Raw genomic sequence first — 24,582 nt, forward strand, 5'->3', positions numbered from 1 at the left:
AAATTAAGGCCGCATTTAGGTTCGCTTTAAGTTTAAAAAACATTAACTTAATGTATAGAAAATGCCCCATATACAAGCAGATTACACAATAACTATTTTAAAACATTTCCAAACATAATATAGCCGCGAATTCGAATAAATTCCAAATTATAATAGCAGTGTGCTTAGGTGATCAACCGATATCTAAAGTCAAGCTAAATTGGGCGTGGTTAGTACTTGCATGGAATACTGCCTGAGTAAACCAGCTGGTGGATGATTTCTTTTTTGGTTTCATTACACACATAAAAACGATATGCGGCAATGTACGTGCGTTTTTTCTTCCCATGATGTCAATCATTTATTGTAGTTAGTCGTGGATATTTTTGTATTATTTTAATTCATGGAAAGTTTTCAAATTTCCTCTCATTTTCAATGAACAAGTTGTTGATGCTATCGGCACATCGTCGGTTTAGGCAGTTAATACACGGTGCAAAGTTGTGCAAAGTGATTGCAAAGTTGGTAGATGTATTTATATATATGTCCTAAGTTGTTGGTATACAGAACAAGCGATTGCAAGGTTGTCGAATTTGCTGATATGATTGACCTAAGTCATTGTCAAGCCAGTCCCGCAGTTAAATTGCGAAAACATTAACTAAATTACAGAAATTGCCCCATAGATAAGTAGATTATACCATGTCAATTTTAAAACATTTCCATATAAGCCGCCAATTCGAATTAATTTCCAATTAGTTATACAGCAGTATGGTAAGGTGGTCGACCGATGTATAAAGTTACTAACACGAAAATCAGTCACACATGAGATGGCTCATGTACATGTAGAAGTATATATACATATACTATACTATATAAACCGAGGATGTAATACATTTCTGAAATGAACATGTAACCACTGCACTAGTGCTAAAAGAACCGTGATGTAACCAAACCGACAAACGCTATTTCGCGCGAGACTGTGACGAAAAGCTGTCATATTTATTTAAAGGGCGGTGGTCATCGCGCTCCGCACAGTATGCGGTTTGCCCTGGGCGCGAATTACACAAATTACCGTCAGTGACTCCTTCGATACCTTCCAATCACCGAAACACCAAGTACCTAATTAACGCTTGGTAATGTCTCGGTTTGTACTCGGTGATCTGCGCGACAGCCAAAGTCGTCATCTTTGTTTATATGAGACCCATACGTAGTTTGCTATTTTTGATACGTTCGTATATTTTAACGCATATGATAGTAGCAATATTTTGTGTCAAAATCTGTCTGCTATTATTTTTTCAAGAATTCGTCATAGAAAGTCGACTTTATTGGTTCCTTGTCATATATTTTCATAGACCACAATGTGAACACATTTTTCTCAGAGGCGGCGGCTCGAAATTTTGCATTGGGGAGGGGGGGGGGTCTGCTCATCAACCCTCACCTTGCTTATTTTCTGCATTTTGAGAGGCAAATTTCTCTGACACAAAGGGTTTCAGCTTGATTGGGGCGACTAACCCTCAACTTTTTCGGGGGCGCGCGTTTCATGGAAAACAATCGTAACATACCCTAAAATTTCATTTCGTTTCTTCAAATACTAGTATGTAAAAATGAAGAAAATTACAATAGTTTTACTTCTGTGTAGCATTTACCTTAAATTTCTTCCCGTTTGTCGATCAAGTCGGTTGTAAGCATCTTGAATTTTATAAGATATAATGTTTCAGCTTACTGCTTCCGGACACACGTGTGTTAAAGTGTCCCCTTATTTTCTGTAGAAATTGATTGCCGCATAATCTAATAATACTTGTATTTATATTTTAGTATAAAGTTGTTAATATTTATATTATGCACATTACGAATGTGTTTTGCGGTTCTTTAGTGATAATGCCCTCACTTTAATCGTTGTTTTAACTTTCAATATCATTTTATCATCCGACACTGGTGCGAAATACACGTCGCAATTTTTCACTAGCTTAGGGGGGGGGCATAGAGAAGACATTATGGGATATTTCTAGTTCGTAGTATGGCCGTTTTTCAGAGTGTCGCTGCATGACTATATTTCATTCACTGACGGTAAGTTGTGGCATTTAAACGTATTATTTGACAATAGGGTTGATACTAGAAACCGTGTACACTCGTATGTCAGCGATTGTGCAGTATACCGTATTTTCTATGCTCAACTTAAGTGCTTGTGATACGGCGGTAATCGGGGACTGTGGTGGTAACGGCTCAGAGATCAAACGCCTGTGATAGACTTTAAAATTTGACACATCAGCATTAATCCTTACCAGAACGAAGAATTCCCGATTTATTCATTACCATAAATTTCGTATAATAAATCAACCAGTAATAATTATCGAAAATTGTTTGTTGGAAAAGGAGTTTGGAGCTATCCGGCAATCAACTGGCAACATCAAGTCTAGTCGCCAATTGTTTGATGGTCAATTTACTTGCCACTTAGCTGTATGACTTATTTGAATCAAAATTACAATGTTTTGGGCACAGATCTAGAAGCAGTACCTACACACGAATTGGTGACGTCATAAAATACATGACCTTCAATCGGGGTCGTTTCCTCGGTATATACGAATTGGTATATACAAATTACAATAAAGATACTTAAGACATTACACATAAGGTAAAACAAATCACGTGACAATATAATGATAATAACGGTAATAAATCCTAGCTTAACAGTTGAAGAGAACGCTCATATAGTCAGTCGGGTGACGCCGAGGGTCACGAACTGTGTTGCAAAATGGCCGTGTGGTTGAAACTGGGTCATGGCGTGACGGGTGAGGAAGACATCATTAAACACTCAAAATCACAATAAAACGGGGAAGTGGTTGCATATTACGGCGTAGCTAACATGGGAAATAAAAAAACGCCCAATACAAACGACATGGGTTCGAATCACACTAGATACACACTCACCAGAACCGAAGCAATCAGAAACCAGCAATCGTTTTGGCTTTTCCGTTCAACTCATCGGAACACTAGAGTAGTTAGAAAAATGAACACCACTTAACGACCAACGTCGTGGCGTGGTACACAAGCGTGCCATCAAAATAAAACAAAATTAGCTTGAAAAGACAGTGGGTTCGAGTCCCGCTCAGAGCTACCGTAAAAACGTAAATCAAATAAACTGAAATCTCTCAAACCGTAAACAAGTAAACAAAGAACGTCGCAAAAAATAATAAACCTCACAAAACTGCACCATACAAAACTGAATGAATAAATAATAAAATAACTAACGTCTTAAACTGGACGACGCGCAATTTGTTCAACAGTTTCCAGATTGTGACAAGAGATAAACAAGACCCAAGTCAAGGTAAGTTTTGTTAAAGTGTCGATGGCGTTCCCTATATTACGAAAACAATTCAGGCAACAGATGAATATCTTCTGTGGTGTTGTTGAATTTATACCGTGTCTGCGGAATTGTTGATTGAGGGTTCGAAGCCAGCAGTTAACGTTTTGTTAGAAAGTTTCACAATTAAATCAAATATCCAATGATACCAGTATATTTATTTCATTATTTTAACAACTTGCAATGGTGGAAGTTGGTCAAACACGAGTTCTTACACCTAAATAAGTATCAAATATTTGTCGACACATTTATTCTCTCAACCTTGTAGAGGTGGAAATTAATTAAACAACAGGTATTTACTCACAAATATAATGGTCAATATTTGTCCATACATTCATTCTGTCAATTTAAGAACTTGTAATTGTTGGAATTAATCAAATGAGAGTTGTCTACACCAAAATAAGTTTCAAATACTTGTCCATACATTTATTCTCTCAATTTAACAACTTGTAATGGTGTAAAATAATTAAACGAGAGTTGTCTACACCAAAATAAGTCTAAAATATTTGTCCACACATTTATTCTCTCAATTTAACAACTTGTAATGGTGTAAAATAATTAAACGAGAGCTGTCTACACCAAAATAAGTCTAAAATATTTGTCCGCACATTTATTCTCTCAATTTAACAACTTGTAATGGTGTAAAATAATTAAACGAGAGCTGTCTACACCAAAATAAGTCTAAAATATTTGTCCATACATTTATTCTCTCAATTTAACAACTTGGAATGGTGTAAAATAATTAAACGAGAGCTGTCTACACCAAAATATGTCTAAAATATTTGTCCATACATTTATTCTCTCAATTTAACAACTTGTAATGGTGTAAAATAATTAAACGAGAGCTGTCTACACCAAAATAAGTCTAAAATATTTGTCCGCACATTTAGTCTCTCAATTTAACAACATGTAATTGTGGGAATTAATCAAACGAGAGATGTCTACACAAAAATAAGTCTAAAATATTTGTCCGCACATTTATTCTCTCAATTTAACAACTTTTAATTGTGGGAATTAATCAAACGAGAGCTGTCTACACCAAGATAAGTCTAAAATATTTGTCTGCACACTTATTCTCTCAATTTAACAACTTGTAATGGTGTAAAACAATTAAACGAGAGCTGTCTACACCAAAATAAGTCTAAAATATTTGTCCACACATTTATTCTCTCAATTTAACAACTTGTAATGGTGTAAAATAATTAAACGAGAGCTGTCTACACCAAAATAAGTCTAAAATATTTGTCCGCACATTTATTCTTTCAATTTAACAACCTGTAATTGTGGGAATTAATCAAACGTGAGTTGTTTACATCAAACTAAGTATTAAATATTTGTTGAGACATTTATTCTCTCAATTTAACAACTTGTAATGGTGTAAAATAATTAAACGAGAGTTGTCTACACCAAAATTAATCTCAAATATTTGTCCACACATTTATTGTCACAATTTAACCACTTGTTAATAGTGGAAATTACTTAAACGCGACTTGTTGACATCAATGCAACTTACCCGCAGACAGTGCACAACAGAGTATCATTGTTGAGCAATTATAAACAGGAACGTGTCTTGGCATTAGGGTAAGGGTCGGGTCAGGTATGGGCAACGGAATTATTAACAGGAACGTGTCTTGGCATTAGGGTTAGGGTCGGGTCAGGTATGGGCAACGCAAATGGCAAACACCCAATTGGCAAGATGTACACTAACGGGTTATGGCATGCATATAGTTTACACAAGTAAAAACACAAAATTGGCAATTTTTTGGACAATTGTAACTCAATAATAGAAATATGTTGTATTTCTATATATATACACACTATAGTCTTATCAAATGCAAACACATCCAGTCAATCCATTGTGGTCTTGTGGGTCAGTTCTCTACATAGTGACCAGGAGGACCTGGGTTCAATTCCCTTGCCTGCCCATCTTTTTTTCGCAAACACCATTTGGCAATAAAGCTAAATATGACAACAAATTATTTAATTTCCATGACTACCCACATAGCTCAGTTGATTTGTACTATGTCAGCAATGTGAGCGATCGCTGGTTCGAATCCAGTATGTTTTGTTAGATTTTTGAATGAATAGGACTTAAATCCTAACTCCTGTGTGAAGACACTCGTGGTACAGTGGACAAGACAGTGCGCTGGGAACTCAAAGATCGCAAGTTCGAATCACGGATTGGACACTCCTACAAAAGACATGAAAGACGTTAAAATCATAAACAGCGGATTCAAAAACTGAAGTCAGGAAAACAGAACACAAGAATACTACCTCACATGGAAGCCAGTCGAAGTCGTCAATGAACGAACACAGTCGAAGAACGAACATAGTTGACAGCTGTAGGTCACGTGCAACAACAGACACGAGGAGCATGGCTGCTCTCCAAATGGGTCCCTTCTTTTGTATTGACCCCCTAAGGATTGCTAATCCCCCTTTCTAACTCTTCCCCCAAAAATAATATATCGCCCCTTTTAAAATGTAATGACCCACAAATTAATGAATATTCATGAGCACAGAAACTGCTACGTCATGAATAAATTAGCATAATTTTAAAAAAATTTGCATAAAGTGTAGGTACTCCTTCTGGAGCTCTGCCATGTTTTGTGTTGGTCCTTCGTCCACAACTATGTCCACACCTCATCATCTCATTAGTCCTTGTTTAAATAAAGTCAGAATACGCTGACTTATAAATTTCACTTCCATGCACTTCTGTGTCCTGTCCGTCAATCTGTCAGCTTACAGCTACCAGTATATCTCAAACTTCATACATGCAATAATACAGTAACTTCATATATTTTGGGATGTATAATTATAATCTAAATTACGATGGCAACCATTTTAATGCCAAAAATTCATTAAAATCAAGCATGTCTGTCATTTCGGAACCAGATCTTTAAAAATAAAACACAATTTATATAATGGGGATATTCATGCACATCCTTTTGTTTCTCTGATCAGATTTAATATGGCCGTTTGGTGGCTGTTCCAGAGCTACATGTACCCCGGTATATCTCTGACATGCCTCGAGCAATCATATTTCAAGCTTCACATCCACATATAAAACATGTTGCACATCATGTACACATGCACTTCTACATGTATGTGTACTTAGATTGAAAATAGGCAGAGACTACCTATTTTGTTTGTTTGTTATGGGATACTTATTTTATTTTATGTTCTAATAATAGGTCCAGAAAACGGGCTGATTTTTACTCACTTGGTAATTTGATGTGTTTAAGTAGATACATGTACTCATATTAAGTGTCCAATTTTCAGGTGGTTTATGTATTTGTAATGCTCTGTATGAATACCGATATATGTAGTGAAATTTTAAAGTTGAATCATCTATGGCGAGATAAATAGAGGAAGAAAAGCTTGTTGTACAATTAAATGTTTGCTTTATTCATTGATCGATTTAATTCTCAGACAAAATCCTGACTTTAAATTACACACATGTAAAACGGAATAATTTTACAACAGTGAGTTTTTATGGTATTCAGTGCATTGCACTTGCATGGCTTTTCCTCATTGTCTGCCGTTTAGTGGTGCAGTTTCACTTCGACAGAAGTTGGAAAAACAGACTGTAGCTGGACTCAGAATCTTTTATTGAATTATTAGTCCCCATTCGGACACAGTCCGAATACGGGGACTTATAATTCGGTCTCCGTCCGTCTGTTCGGAGTCATATTTCAGAATACTTCGAACCGATTTTGTTCAATCTTTGCATGTGCCTAGTACTTTATGTGGGACATATGCACATGCAGTGGTTTAGCAATTTGATAAAAAATGGCCAACTGGCAGCCATCTTGATTTTTTGAAAATGTTGTATTTTGGACATGCTTTGTCAGTTTTCATTCAAATTTGGTACATAGATTATACATGTTGAGACACATGTCCTCTGACCGTCTGTGCATTCGTTCGTTCGTTCGTCTGTGCGTCGTCCATCCAAGGTCATATTTCAGAATCTTTGAACCGATTCTGTTCATTCTTTGCATGCCTAGTACTTTATTTGGGACATACATGTATGCACATGCAAACATTTAGCGATACGATTCAAAATGGACATGATTTGGCACATACTTTATACATGTTAAGATACATGTCCATGACAATTTGTTTCAAAATCGGATCAAGGATAGCTGATTGACAGCCATCTGACTTTTTGGCCTTACGACTATATTTCCAAGATTTATGTACCATTTTCATTCGTAATTGGCACATACATCAGACATGTCACTTTGTTTCATAATCAGATCAAAGATGGCCGAATAACGGCTGTTTTTATTTGCGGCCATATTACTATATCTCTGTCACCCATGTAGCATTTTCATTGATATTTAGCATGTCATAAATGGATACATGTACATGTCAATTCAATTTGTAATTTGATCAAATTTGGCTGGCTGTTTGTTTGAAATGTGATAACTTGGACATGCTTTCACTTGTGATCTATGTTTTTCTTTGCTATGTCTTAAACCGAAGGGGTCATCACGCAACACATTTTCGAATTTGATGTAAATAAACAATCTGTTGTATTCGCCACTTGGGACTCAAGTTTCAAGGACATGCTCGTGACAACCCCTCCACTTTAATATGACGAGCACAAAGAGAACTTTCAAAAATTTAACAAGGACTGTGTCATTTTCAATGACTTGTTGATTAATGATTTATTATTATTTTATTCTACAAATGTCCATTCCAGGATCTCTAGTGGGAACACATTTTGTGTTCTTGCCTGGTAATTTTGTTAAAAAAACTAATATTGTGTATTTTCAGAAATGACTTTGTTTGAAGCTTTTTTTGCAAGACCAAATAATCAGTATGTTCGACAGCCCGATGTTAAAGATTCTGATGAAGAAGTAAGTTGTCTGAACAATTTGTTTTTCGTAACTACATGTATAAATTAGGCTCTAATAGTGTATGATAGGCGTTTCCCCATACTTCTAAACAATAACTAATATGCGGGAGAATCAGGGAATTGTATAACAAAAGTAAAACTGATTTGGGCACATAATGTCTGATCTGGGAGATAATACCAACTTTGGGGGCAATTATTTTTTTTACTTTTTCAATGTGAGGTTTCCAGTTGAGGTGCTGGTCAATGGACACGCCAAGATAATTGATTGAACAAACGCCCTCTATCTCAAACCCATTTATATCCAAGCTGCCCTCAATGCCCAGGTGTTTATGAGGCATTTTAATAGTCATGCATTTGGTTTTTTCTACATTGACTGTAAGTTTGTTGGCACTGCACCATTCACAGACTCTTTGAAAATCGTTGTTAGTATGTGCAAGTTTGATTGTGTTACTTTTAATATACTGAAAGAGATTAGTATCGTCTGCAAATAGGCGAAAGTCAAAAGCTTTAGTTGAGTTATTGATATCATTTATGTAAATTAGGAATAAAAGTGGGCCAAGAATCGATCCTTGTGGAACACCACACTTTATTGGTTTATATGTAGATGTAATATTGTTAATTTTCACTGATTGATAACGGACAGAAAGGTAGTTTTTAAACCAGAGTAGCGGGAGCCCTCTGATCCCATAATATTGTAATTTGTGGAACAGAATATTGTGATCTATAGTATCAAAGGCTTTTTTCAGGTCGATAAAAATTCCAAAAGTAATATAACCTTTTTCCAGTTTCATTACCACTAGCAGACAGCTGATCTAGACATGCTTCTAAACTGTTGAGGAATTCTGAATAGGGAGTATTGGGTTTTCTGTAATTAACACCTATGATAACTGTTTTGTTGTTAATGGTAGTTTCCACAAAGACCGATTCACAGTGCATAATATTAATGTCAATAGGGGTGAAAGACAAAGAGCTATGAATGTACAGTGCCACACCACCACCCCGTAAGTTATCTCTGTGATTGGTGATCAAGTTGTAAGCTGGAATATTATATAAATCGCAATTAGTTTCAGAATGCAGCCAGGTTTCACTGAGGCCAAAAAACATAAATGTTCTCTCCAGTACATTAAGAAAAGTTGTTAGCTCATCAAAATGTTTAGACAGTGATCTAATATTCAGGTGAATAAAAGCACATGATTGTGAGGAAGAATTAAGACTGTTATTGAATTGGTTAACAGTATATGAATTACAATTGTACTTTAAAGGTGTTGAATCCATGGTTGTGGATAATAATAATAATGGATGCTAAAACTGAATACAGTTACATGATGCGGTGAATGTCACTAAGTTGTGTTATACTTATCACTGGTTCACCTTTGGCCTTCCTTACATATATTTTACCAGCGTTGGTCCATATGTAGCGATATTGAGCTGCTTTGCGTCTTTGATTTGCGCTGTAGAATAGTTGTTTGTTCAATGAAGTCAGGTTTTGGTTGAGGTAAATTGGATTGCTGCCGGTATTAACAATATCATTTGTGGTTTTGTTTTTCAGGTATTTTCTGGAACTGTATATTTTGTTACGCACAGTACGTCTTGTAAACTTCGCAATAATCGTTGAATGTCGTGTTTCTTCTAGTTGATTGTAGTCATGGCGAGTAGATCTGCTTGGTAGACGGTGTGAGATGTCGATGTCGCCGCGGGTGATCTCAACTCCAACGGACGACGCGACCTTAATTACTATGTCGTCGGTGTCTTCGTCTTCCATAACAGGGATTCCTTTAATTTCAATGTTATTGCGGCGTGTGTATTGCTGTAGATCGTTCAAATCCACTTGCGTTCTAGCTAGCTGGGTTCGTAGATCTTTGTTTTCATTTTTGAGGCTAATCAACTGGGTTTTGAAGTCCTCAAAAAAGTCACATACATATGTGACTGACTTTTGAAGATTTGCTAGTTTGGTTTGAACATCTGCAAACGATTCCACCTTCGATGTTAGTTCGAGTAGTGTTTCCTGTATGGTGTCCAGTTTTGATACGTCAGGGTGTGGCAAGCTTTGTTCTCCCTTGGCAGCCATCTTGGGTGGTGATGCCAATGGGAATCGAGTTGATTCACATTTTTTGCAGAGATTAAGATCTCCCTGGCAAAGCTTTACAGTTTTCCTTGTTGCACCACAGTCGTCACACCTCATTGCTGTTCAAGTGTGGGTAATAGTGCAGTAACTGCTTACTGGCGTGGAAGACACGCTGTAACTTATTGCGTTACGGTGACAGATGTAGATATTCGAAGGATTGTTGTGGAACATGATCAATCACTGGTGTGTCCATTATAGTTATTTTTTAATATTTTTTTTTTATCTTAAGTGGAATCTACAAAATAAGTTTCCAACACTTGAAAGTAGGCAAGCGTTTTCTAATTTATTATTTTGGTAAATGAAATTTGTAGTAAAGCCAGTAAAACAAGTTTTGAAGCAGCACAATGTTGCATCGAAATATAGCAAAGCATACTTCTACATTATATGAAATAAATGACAAGGTTATGATAAAGCTGCAAGCTAAAACAAAGCTGACAGGAAAAAAATGAACCTTGGTTGACACTAACATGTATAAAGTGGGAATGCTAATATAAAGAAGAAAGTATATCAGTGGTTCTCTCTATCTGACCCAACCAGCACAACTCATGCTAAAGAGAGAGACAGGTGATAAGCAGGTCATCTCAAAATTGATTAATTAATTCTTGTAACCATAATGAGTTAATAGCATACAGGCAATAAAACATTGTGCAGATTAAGTGTTATAATATTAATCATTTTAATATAACACAGGTTTTTCTAGAAAAAAACTGCAAGAGGGCACACTGCAATCCCTGAATATATTTCATAGCAGACACTGATAGGGTTCTACCTTTAAAACAACCATATAAACTAGAAAAAAATGATGGTTTGAAACAAAAAACAAGACATTAAGACGTTGGTGATGAAACTAAATGCTCAGGGCAAATGCGCATATTTAGTCCCCGTTGAACGCAGTCCGAAAACGGGGACTTATGTTTTGACCTCCGTGTGTTCGTGCGTCTGTGCATGCGCCCGGACCTGTATCTTAGAAATGCCTGGACCAATCACAATCAAATTTCACACATACATCAAACATGATATTATACATATGCACGTCAATTTGTTTCACGATCTGATTTAAGATGGCCGAATGGTGGCCATTTTTGTGCTAAAAATCATCAAAATTAAGCATTTCTCGGCTGTTTACAGATGGATTTTGTTCAAACTTTGTATATACGTTAGACATTGATGGGACCTTGATGCAAATAATTTTGTTTTTCAGATAAGATTCAAAATGGCCGACTGGCAGCCATTTTGTATTAATGAATGTGGTTCTCGTGCCATATCTCTGACTTCTTTTCACTGATTATGTTCAAATTTTAAATATTCATTATACATCATGTCATAGATAGACAGATCTACTGGTTTGACGATCCTATTTAAAATGGCCAAATGGTGGCTATTTTTGTGCTAAACAATCATCAAATATCAAGCATTTCTGGCATTTATGGATGGATTTCGTTCAAACTTGGTACATATATTAGACATTACAGGTTCCTGATGCACATCATTTATTTTTCAGATCGGATTCAAAATGGCTGTCTGGCGGCCATTTTGTTTTAATGAATGGGCTTCTAGACCCATATCTTCGACTTGTTTTGACTGATAATATTTTCAAATTTTAAATATTCATTATACATCATGTCATAGATAAACAGATATATTGATTTGACTATCCTATTCAAAATGGCCGAATGGTGGTCATTTTTGTGCTAAAAAATCATCAAATATCAAGCATTTATGGGTGGATTTCGTTCAAACTTGGTACATACATTAGACATTACGGGTTCCTGATGCTCGTCGTTTTATTTTTGACTCCCATGTGCGAAGCACAAAATGGGAGTCTTTGCAGTTAGTGTGTCTGTATGTGTGTATGTGTGTGTGTATGTGTGTATGTGTGTCCGACTGTTCCACTGCTATCTCAAGAACCATACATCGGTTTTTGATGAAACTTGGTGCATAGATGCTCTGGGCCAATGCGCAGATTTGATTAGGTTTTGGTAAAAATCCGTGCATATTAATTACCTAATTTGCATGATAATTAGCTAATTTTTAGTGGTTCCATGACTGTTCCACTGATATCTAAACAACCACTCATTTGATTTTGATGAAACTTGGTACATAGATGCTCTGAACTAATGCTAGGTTTTGATTAGTTTTTGGTAATAATCCGTGGATACTAATTACCTAATTTGCATAATGATTAGTCAATTTTCGGTTTTTCCACTGATATCTCAAGTACTAATCATCACATTTCAATGAAACTTGGTACATAGATGTCATACGACACTGCACAGAACTGATAGTTTTTATGGTAATATCAGTACATATTAATTACCTAATTTGCATAATTAATTAATTTTCAGCATTTGATATAAGTAGTTAGCATTACATTTCAATGAAACTTGGTACTTACATACTCAAGGATTATGCAGATATTGATTGTTTTCGATAAATATTTGTGCATATTAATCACCTAATTTGCATAATTAGTTAATTTTCAGCTTTTCCATGGGTATCTCAAGTACTAATCATCGCATTTCAATGAAACTTGGTACATAGATCCTTTAGGACTATGCAGAGACCTGATTAGTCTAAGGGTAAATAATTGTGCATATTAATTACCTAATTTGCATAATTAATGTTCAGCTTTTCTACTGATATCTAAAGTACTAATCATCACATTTCAATGAATCTAGAATTATGCAGACCCAATTAGTTTCCGGTAAATATTTGTGCATATTAATCACCTAATTTGCATAATTAACCAACTTTCACACTGATATCTCAGGTACTATACATCACATATCAATGAATGTACATGGATGCTGTAGGACAATAGACAGACCTGAATAATTGTGGGTTACAATCTGTACATATTAATTACCTAATTTGCATAATTAACCAATTTTAAGCTTTCACACTGATATCTAAAGTACCGTGAAAACTCCAAAATTTCGACCGGTTTTAAATAATTGGTGTTAGAAATGTGACGTGTTTTTAGAGTCAAAATTAAGGTGCATTTTCGGACGGTCGAATTTTTCAGAATAGAAATCAGCAAATGAAAAAATGGGGATGATAGACAGTGTGCTTCATTAGTTTTTAAAAAATGCAATGTCCGTCAATTGACGTAAACTTCCTCATGTTTCACGGTAAAAGCAAAGGTTGTGGCCGAGTTGTAACTCAAAATCTAAACAAAGTCATCAATCAGTGAGTATTATGACAAGCAAAACAAAACATCAAGACGCGGAGAAGAGGTCAGCACAAAACTAATAGGTCAAAAGACAAAGCTGTCTCGCACTACCTAGGAAAACTTGCGAATGTTCGAAGTACAGGTACCCATTGGACAAAAGATACATGGAAGTTTAGCAAACTATCTCCCCGACCCAGTGCAATGTATCCGGTTAGAATCAAAGCTCACGTGTCCCTTATTTGAGGGACCAAATTCTGCCGTAAATTCGCCCTTGGAATAAAAAATAAAATGGGATTTAAGAAAATAAAATGGGACTTTTAAGGTGTATTTTGGCGTCATTTTTCGGACATTTCATTCAATCCTGCCGGCTAAAATAGAGTAAGTTTTACCGTAGTCATTGACGTCTGTCTATTCAAGAGTACACGTGTATGATTTTTATCGTGACTAGCGTGAGCGGGTAAGCTTCCTTTCGAGAATGAGCTGTTATCACTGTGAACAATGTTAAATTATTCTTCAGATGACCAGTTTATTTTTTAAAAACAACTAATTTTTTTATTTAAAAAAAATCATGCCGTTTTCGCATCAAAATCCAAGCCAAAATATCGTACTACAACATCAATCTCTTCCGCATTGCGTTCAATAACATTAACATATTTAAATAAGCTATGGTAATTTGAACACGTTGGCATCATTCAGCTTTTTGATTGGTTAATTAGCGATTTGACCTATTTGACCTAAGAGAACATGGCGGATATCCTACAGCATCAAACGTTTATACGAGACCGGAATCATTCGCTTACGATGAAACTAAGTTGACTTTTATTTGTATTTCATAACCATTCAACAAATTTATTTTGTGTACATTATTATAATCACTACTGAGTACAGTAATAATCAACAATTCAGAAACGCAGTATGCCAAGATTTTTGTGTTCGTTTTTATTTGAAACTTCATTTATTTAGAATATATTTTCATTACCAATAAAATAAAAATCTCTCAGTCAATCAGACACCCGGATTCATGCCTTCGAGGAAGGTCCCGTTTGAACGCTCACATCGTTTTTTTTTTTCGTTTGGGGGAAAACTAAAACTGGTCGCAATTTTTGAATAAGAATGAGTCGGCAATTTTTAGTGGAGTCGAAAATTTGGAGGTAAATAAAACACCGAAACCCGGCAAATAAATAGGCGTTCGAATTTTTAGAGGGGTCGAAATTTTGGAGTTTTCACGGTACTAATTATTCCATTTCAATGAAACTTAGTACAAAGATGCTCTAGGACAATGTACAAACCTAATTAGTTTGGGGTAAAAATCTGTTCATATTAATTCCCTAATAAGCATAATAATTAATATTTTTTTGGTTCTAATCACATTTCAATTAAACTTGGAGACATAGATTTTCTGTTACATTGCGCAGACCTCATTAGTTTTACACTCAAATCTGGTCATATTAATTTTCTGATTTGCATAATTAGTTTTCAGCTAAGTAATTTCAAATTATATTTAATGTGTCTCCAATACTCTCAGCACATGGGAGTTCTTTCTAAGCTTTCTTTGATTCAGATTGGATTCAAAATGCCTGACTGGCGGCCATTTTGTTTTAATGAATGGGCTTCTAGACCCATATCTCCGACTTGTTTTGACTGATAATATTTTCAAATTTTAAATATTCATTATACATCATGTCATAGATAAACAGATATATTGATTTGACTATCCTATTCAAAATGGCCGAATGGTGGTCATTTTTGTGCTAAAAAATCATCAAATATCAAGCATTTATGGGTGGATTTCGTTCAAACTTGGTACATACATTAGACATTACGGGTTCCTGATGCTCGTCATTTTATTTTTCAGATTGGATTCAAAATGCCTGACTGGCGGCCATTTTGTTTTAATGATTGGGCTTCTAGAGCCATATCTCTTAAATGCTTTGACTTATTATATTTAAATTTTATATATTCGTTATACGTTATATATATACATGTAATCAAAATGGCTGATTTTGAATGCTGTTCCAGAGCAATATCTCTCAATATGGACATGTACTTGTTTGACGATCAGATACAACTGTCAATCATTTTAATGTTAAAAAATCATATTCCTGTCATGGTTATATTCCAGCTATATTACTATAAACAAAACTATATATCTTAAATTTGATAACTAACGGGGACTGTGCCATGCATGGCTTGTTGATTAGGTTTTGGTAAAAATCCATACATATTAATTACCTAATTTGCATAATGATTAGTCAATTTTCGGATTTTCAACTGATATCCCAAGTATTAATTTAATCATCACATTTCAATAAAACTTGGTAGATATATGTCATAGGAAACTGCACAGACCTGATAGTTTTTAGGGTAATATCAGTACATGCTAATTACCTAATTTGCATAATTATTTAATTTTCAGCTTTTTCACTGATATCTCAAATATTATTCATCGCATTTCAATGAAACTTGGTACATAGATGCTCTAGGACAATGTAAAAACCTGATTTGCATAATTAGTTTTCAAGTACAAGTATTTTTTCAATGTGTCTCCAATACCCTCAGCACACAGGAGTTCTTTCAAAGCTTTCTTTGATTCTAGACTTGACAAAACCATTTCATTGATAGGTGTGCTGTCTATGATTCACTATTTTATTGTGCTGGCCACAATTATTTGCAAGTTATTCTGTATTAACTTGATCTACTAATATAATTTATAATTTTTTGTAATAAGTAATAAGGGCAGTTGATTATTAACTGATGCAAAGCATGTAATTTGTTCATTGCTGCAGCAACCACTCCCCTCAAAATTACTAATTTTTAGCTCCGCTGTCGACTTTGTCGAGCGGAGCTTATCATATGAGTAATTGTCCGTCGTCGTCGTCCGTGTCAATGTTTTAATTTTTCGACTTCTTCTTGAAAACTACAAGCCTGAATGCTTTGATACTTGGTGTATATGTACCTTGGGTAGACCTCTCTTAGATTTGTTCATTTCATGATGATATCTTCAGTTCTCTAATTTTGGTGAATATTTTTGTTATTTTTGGTAAAAAGTGATATTTTCAACTTCTTGTTAAAAAACGCAAGTCCAATTGCTTTGATGTTACATATATAGGTACTACATGTGGTTCTAACTCAGATTTGTTCATTTCATGATGATATCTTCAATTCTCTAATTTTGGTGAATATTTTTGTAATTTTTGGTAAAAGGTGATATTTTCCACTTCTTGTTGAAAACCGCAAGTCTGATTGTTTTGATACTATGCATTTTGTTCATTTTCTAATGATATCTTCTGTTCTTTAATTGAAATGCGCATTGCTAACAGCGGAGCTATCTCTGCCGAGAGGCTGCTTGTTTTTATTTTTAAACACATTCATGTACAAATAGGCTGTCACTTGTATATTTTTGCCAACCAGCATGCAATTGTCTGATAACAAATTTCGTTCACCATGAAGTTGTCTTATTACTAGAAACACACAAATGTAATTTAATAAACAGCAGTCGTAATGCTATTATTACCTTGCCCGTATCATCAAAGATGGAAGGGAAAGATATATTGAGGGGAGAATGTCTGTTGTCGATGTTGTCGTCATTGTTGTTAATAATTGTCAATGTGTGCACAATAACTTCACTAATTCTATTCCAAACTTTATTAAACTCAGTCACCTAATTCGCCAATATAAAATCTTGCCTTAGTTCAAATGACAGATGACCTGTGTAAAAAAAATCGTGCAAAAATTGGGAAAATCTGATAAAATACTTTGACTGTTTCTACTTGACTGATCACTGGTGATACACATTCAAAGGTCACTGATCCCAGTGGGAATATGCATTGTTGTATGTGTTCAATGAAGTAAATCATTTATCTTATAAAAATGTCAATGGTAATGTACCGTAAAAACTTTAAAATTTCGACCAGTTTTAATTAGTTGTTTTTTTTTTGATAGTCGAATTTTTAGACTCACAAAATCAACAAAAATTGTGGACGAAATTTTGGAAGAAATATTGGTCGTTTTGGAATAACCTGGGAAGCTTTTTGTATTTCTTAAAAGTGGAATAAACAACGATAGTACGGACAAATTTGTTTGCTATAACGCGCTGTACATGCTGAGCTAGGTGTCACGACCTACATGACCTAATTTTAATACACAAGAGTGAAATAAAAACAAGCGCGTACGATAGTGCGGACAAATTTGTTTGAAATAACGCGTGGTAGATGCTGAGTTAGGGGTCACGACCTACATGACCTAATTTACACAAGAGTGGAAAAAAAAAGGGCCGTTTGATTTGTGCAGCAAAATATATTGCGGATGTTGGTGAACACCTCGAACCACAGTCCCTCCACAAACAGCCTGTTCGTTCTGTGTGAGGCTATTCTCACTGCCATCCAGTGCATTGGTTATGTGGATTAGCGGATGTCCGGGCGGATGTGTTTCACTCTGTCCCAATGTGCGAGACTGGTATTACCGGACGCTGTCGTTTGGAAAATCACTGCGGTGAAACTGTGATTTTTGGCGGTGTCTACATGAGGGAAAATAAACTGTGAATAGGCCTACGTCGCTTCAAAATACGCAAACCAGGAAGTCAAATAAGTGTTGGAAGCTTGCGAGCTTAGTTTCCAATTTATTTACTTACTCAATTTTTGTTTTATTCCATACCGAGTGTTTAAAATGCATGGGAGTTTGGCCGATGTAAAACGTACTCCGGGAAATTACATTATTACATTAGCTCATTACAGCTCCTTGCGGGGACATTCTGCTTACATTCGAGTAATTTCTGTACTCGTTCTAGTAATAATCATACTGTACTCTTTGGTCGCCCACGTCTGTAAATTTTGACTTATTTGACGATGACACAAGTCAAGCGTCTAAGCAATCACAGAACCGGATTCATGCAGTGGGGGCTGTCCTTTGCTTTATATGCAAATTGTTTTTCTCAATGACTGGCAAAAATGTTGCGTCTGGTTTTATTTAGGATCAACCTTTTTAAGAGCAAATACAGACTGTGATTGTTATTCGAATCAACCTTTTTTCAAAAGCAAATACAAACTCTGATGTTTTTTTTATTAAATAATAAATTTTATAGATATATAAATAAATACATGTGACTTCAATGTTATTTTAGTTCATGCAAATTACGTGGAGGCAAACCTGACCTAGCTCACACTCGACGAGTACAGGATTACAGAAACCCGTAATCTGACAGAGTTGGTGCGAATTACCAAGAGCTCCGGAATATGAAAGTTTGGTCGAATTTTCAGAGTCGCTAGGTTGTAAAATTACGTAAACTCGCCAAAAACACCGGTGGCCGAATTTCTAAAGCTTTCGAAATTTTTTACGGTATCTCCCAAATCCCATGGGAATACTAGACTGGGTTTCAAAACCAACTCATGAAGAGAGTTTTTGCACAGTCTGATACACGTTTGCAAACCTACCAATAAAATCTTTACAGAAAACAAGATGTCAGAAAATCAATATAAGCACTCCTATGAATTGGGTGCCAAACTTTTTATTAAGATCTGCAGTCAAAAGAAAATCTGTTAACGCTAAAATACATAAAAAGCAAAAAGTTGCATCCACATTTTAAAAGAAAAAAAAATGTTTTGTTGAAATGTATAAATTTTTTAAATTAAAATTCACAGGAATTTGTTTCAGCTATTAGAACAGAATGATATAGCTTTTATAATACTAGTTTAAAAATGTACTTCAAAAACAAAGATTGCAGTGTTTGAAGATGTAGATTCTCAGGAGGCAACAGTATTGTTGACTTCGCTTTTCACTGGACACCAACCAACAGTTTGATTTAATTTACATACAAAGCAGATCTTGATAAATGCGAAATTATAGTTATTCCTAGAGGGCGTTTTTTTTTTATTTTTCAAACAATACAGTAGTCACATACAAGGCAGTTCATATTTGTCTCAGTGAATCATTAATTTTTGACAGACACCTGTACAAAATACTATATTCTGTTATCTTGCATGTTTTACGAATTTATGCGTGTCTAAATGCAGCACTTTTTTTCAGAGATATCAGAATTTCTTTGAATAAAGCTTAAAATAATTAAACAAATTAGACATCAATGTTTTTGTAAGATATTTATATCAATTAAGAGCATTCCCACTGCCGTTTCATTCCCAAAACTTGTTTTAATTCAAAATTGATTATGACTATGATAAAGGAATAACATTATATAGCAAAGGGCAAAGTCACCAGAGTTCAACTATGTTTTTATCTTCAGGTGCGAATACATTGTTATAGCCAACCAGTTACTGTGCACACATGCAAGCACAAAATGTAAACCAGTATGACAGCATATAAACCCTCCCATAATCAGATTGCCCTGCATCAGTTCTAATAATCAGTGCCTTTAAAGTTTCTTAAATCATGTAAAAGTGATTGCTTCCAATCATGCAGATATTCATAGCAACATTCAATTTATGAATTTTTTTGACATATACTGTTTCCTTTAACAGTTGTAGTTTTGCTCAACTACTATCTCCTTCTTTTTCTATCTAGTTCCTCTTGCCAGTGTTCAAAGTCATGTTTGAAGAAAGTATATAAAAGTGTTCTTACCAAATGAACAAAGTTTGCTGTAGAAAGAATACCATAACGAAAAACTACAACACAACCATGCAAAGCAGTTGTAAGTTTCCATTAGAATCAATTTCAAATATCTTAATATGAATAATTAAAGCCACAAGTAGTATCAGTTGGGCCCAAGCTTTCAGGCATCTGTTTCATAATTAATGAGGTCACATGTTGCCATATTTTCACCATGTTCTGTTGATATTGGTTGTCCTTATATTAGTGCTGTGTTTAACAATGAAAAACTCGAAGATTGAATTATTAAAAGTACATATCATACAGAAAATGTACTGTTTCAGGTTTTATATGCTCTACTGTTAAAGATGCACATTTGATACAAGTACAGTATATATATTTAAAAAGATTGAAATATTTGTATAATTCAGAATATGGACAGAAGCATTCCATTGCATACTGAGTGAAAGCCGATTTTATTTTGAATTAATGCCATATAGGTAAAACACATGTTTACATCTATTTGGAATTTCAAGCATTTTATTTTCTCCATAGGAATATATACAAAATGAAAACAAATACGGGAAACATTTTGTTAGTCCCCGTTCGGACGGAGTCCGAAAACGGGGACTTATGTTTTGCCCTGTGTGCGTGCGTCCGTCTGTGCATCCGTCCGTGATCACCTGTATCTCGAACATGCATGGACCGATTATGTTCAAACTTCACTCATACATCACACATTATATGGGACATATGCACATGCATTTTTTTCATGATCCGATTAACGATAGCCGAATAGCGGCCATTTTAAGGCCGAAAATGCATCAAAATCGCACATTTTCACCATTCCGGACCCGGATCTCAGTTATGCATGGACGGATTTCGTTCAAATTTGGTACATACATTAAACATAATAGGACCTTGATGCACGTCATTTTTTTTTTCGGATCAAGTTCGAAATGGCCGACTGGCGGCCATTTTGTTTTAAAGAATTCAGTTCTGGATCCGTATCCGAGACATGTCTGGATTGATCAAGTTCAAACTTCACACACACATGGTGCATCATGTCACAAATAGATATGTGCATTTGTTTCATGATCCGCTTAACAATAGCTGAATGATGGCCATTTTAAGATCGAAAATGTATTAAAATCACGTATTTTCACAATTCCGGAACCAGATCTCAGTCATGCATGGATGGATTTTGTTCAGATTTAGTACAATGTGTTGTACATATGCAGGTGCATTTCGGTCATGATCTGCTTTGAATGTATATGTCACTCAAATATGAACGGAACGGGGACGTGTCATTGACAATGACTTGTTGCTAAATCCTTCTACAAATTACATACAAATTGCAAAATCACCTAATTAGGCACAAAGACTTTATAAAAAAGTACAGTGTTCAATTCAACATATTGTAAAAGGAAACCCTTAATTTTGTATGGTTATGGCAGTGACTGCATACAAATACCAGTAAGAATATGTGACAACTGTTATGAAATATGATTAGTAAAATTATTCTGCCTGTTACTACAATGGGGCATGTATGCATGATTGATTGGAAAGTGTCTTGTGTGGAAATTACAAAAAACGTTTGAAAAGAAAATTGTATGTAGGAAGCAAGATCTATAAAGAACCTCAGAGATCTTTTTTTCAATGCCTTCTCCCCAATATGTGTATAAAGATATTTGAAAAAGCTATTCTTTTGTTTCAGGGTTCAGAACAACTCCTCCTTCAACTGGAGAGAAAAATATATTTTGCTGAAGAGAATGACGGAAAGGTATTTAGTTTTGTATAATATGCATCATTTATCCAATGCTAGCTTATTAACTATTATATCCAAGCATCAATGTATCATTTTGCAAGTTGATTGTAAACTTGCCAATGAAAATTTCTGATAGTGTCTCCCAGTGTAAAATTGTGTTTTGTCATTGCATACTCTTGTAAATGTTCACATTTGGGGTGATATGTATTTCTTTTTTTTTATTTGAAACTGTATTCTTGTTTGTGCTACTGCTTGTTACGCGATATATTTATGATACATGTACTATTTTATTTTTCAATATTTTTGAGGTGTGCAAGATTTTTGTGTACACCCCCCCCCCCAAATTGTAATGATTGATTCACCAATGTAATGAGTTACTTTTTTATTTTAGCCCAGGTTTAGAGTAAGGAAAATGTTTATTAAGCAAAAATTTATTACATGTTGCAAGGTGTTCAATGCATGTTGATTATAATATACTTATATCATTCATACTATACCACAGGGAAGATTATAATAGTTTCACTATGTTATTTTTCATAAAACGTACCTATGTATTTATAATAGATGTTACTGCCTTATTTACAGTTTTGCAACCAGATTTGTGCAAGATTTCTTGCTTAAAGAAGCAATAGCATTTCTAGTGGCAAGAAAGATGGGTATATCATTAAAAACAGCCGATGAGCTTTGCCAGCAAACAGAGATGCTAAAAAGATAAGGTAACTACATGTAAATTCAAATCTGCTTGAATTCTATTGTATCTTATACCAACACTTGAGAGAATGCATTAACAAAATTATCTCTGTTTTGTCATCAGGTGGGAAAAGCCAGACTTCAATAGCTTCATCAGACATTACCACAATCCATGAAAAAATAATTGTTTTTGGGAGTGATAGAATTAATAGAAGAACAACATTAATTATCTTTTGAGAAATGCATTTTGAGTGGTTGAATTATAAGATTATAATTCTAGTAACTAAACTGCAGGATTGGAACAAACATTAGCGTTACATGTACCATCCACAGAGTTTGTCAAGTTTTGAGAACAATGTATTAGTTCATTCATGCCACTGTAACAACCATGTGCTGTGAAAAAAATTTGAATAAAAGTTGTAATTTGCAATAAAAAAAATAACACTTACACTTGCTCAATCTTTTTCTCATACATTTTATTGGTACCACTCATCTCATTTTGCAGGAGTTGGGTGGCCCTGAGAATGACTTCAAAAGTGTCCCTTAATAGTTTATTTTAATAATTAGCAATTATGCCACCCTTAGTTGTTCTTAAATATAACAAATTAATATGACTTCAAAAGTATCCTTTAATATTTATAATTTAATAATTTGCATTTATGTCACCATTACTTGTTAATGAATATAACAAATTAATATGATCTCAAAAGTGTCCCCATGTCTTCAAAAGTGTCCTTTAATATTTTTGATTTAATAATTTGCATTTATGTCACCATTACTTGGTCATGAATATAACAAATTAATATGACCTCAAAAGTGTCCCCATGTCTTCAAAAGTGTCCTTTAATATTATTAATTTAATAATTTGCATTTATGTCACCATTGTTAATGAATATAACAAATTAATATGACCTCAAAAGTGTCCCCATGTCTTCAAAAGTGTCCCCCAATAGCTTTAGTTCAATAATTTGCATTTATGTCGCCATTACTTGTTAATGAATATAACAAATTCATATGACCCCCAAAGTGTCCTTTAATATTTTTGATTTAATAATTTACATTTATGTCACCATTACTTGTTAATGAATATAACAAATTAATATGACCTCAAAAGTGTCCCCATGTCTTCAAAAGTGTCCTTTAATATTTATAATTTAATAATTTGCATTTATGTCACCATTACTTGTTAATGAATATAACAAATTAATATGACCTCAAAAGTGTCCCCATGTCTTCAAAAGTGTCCTTTAATATTTTTGATTTAATAATTTGCATTTATGTCACCATTACTTGGTCATGAATATAACAAATTAATATGAACTCAAAAGTGTCCCCATGTCTTCAAAAGTGTCCTTTAATATTTTTGATTTAATAATTTACATTTATGTCACCATTAATTGTTAATGAATATAACAAATTACTATGACCTCAAAAGTGTCCCCATGTCTTCAAAAGTGTCCTTTAATATTTTTGATTTAATAATTTGCATTTATGTCACCATTACTTGTTAATGAATATAACAAATTAATATGACCTCAAAAGTGTCCCCATGTCTTCAAAAGTGTCCTTTAATATTTTTGATTTAATAATTTGCATTTATGTCACCATTAGTTGTTTGTGAATAGGACAAATTAATATGACTTCAAAAGTGTCCCCATGTCATTTAAAAGTGTCCTTGAATAGATTTAATTCAATAATTTATATTTATGTCACCTTTAGTTGTTTGTTAATAGAATAAATTAATATGACTTCAAAAGTGTCCCTTTGTCTTCAAAAGTGTCCCTGAATAGTTTTAATCTAATAAATTATATTTATGTCACCATTAGTTGTTCGTGAATAGGACAAATTAATATGACTTCAAAAGTGTCCCCATGTCTTCAAAAGTGTCCCTGAATAGTTTTAATCTAATAATTTATATTTATGTCACCATTAGTTGTTTGTTAATGGAACAAATTAATATGACTTCAAAAGTGTCCCTTAATATTCATAATTCAATAATTTTCATTTATGTCACCATTAATTGTTAATGAATGTAACAAATTAATATGACCCCAAAAGTGTCCCCCATGTCTTCAAAAGTGTTCTTCAATATTTT

The 24,582-nt window shown here is 34.3% G+C and overlaps 1 long non-coding RNA gene across 3 annotated transcripts; it reads left to right on the forward strand.

Moving 5' to 3' along the window:
- Positions 1-1,947: 1,947 nt before the first annotated feature.
- On the forward strand, positions 1,948-22,929 carry LOC102803756 (uncharacterized). 3 transcript variants are annotated; one of them, XR_014931636.1, is made up of 6 exons: positions 1,948-2,040; positions 8,114-8,196; positions 20,006-20,132; positions 21,747-21,812; positions 22,383-22,513; positions 22,612-22,929. It is a non-coding gene; the product is annotated as an uncharacterized LOC102803756 (long non-coding RNA). The 3 variants fall into 3 exon arrangements; XR_014931637.1 differs by having other exon boundaries at positions 21,754-21,812; XR_014931635.1 differs by lacking the exon at positions 20,006-20,132.
- Positions 22,930-24,582: the final 1,653 nt, after the last annotated feature.

The sequence above is a fragment of the Saccoglossus kowalevskii genome, chromosome 14 (genome assembly GCF_978046115.1).
Source record: "Saccoglossus kowalevskii chromosome 14, keSacKowa6.1, whole genome shotgun sequence".
Lineage (NCBI taxonomy): Eukaryota > Metazoa > Hemichordata > Enteropneusta > Harrimaniidae > Saccoglossus > Saccoglossus kowalevskii.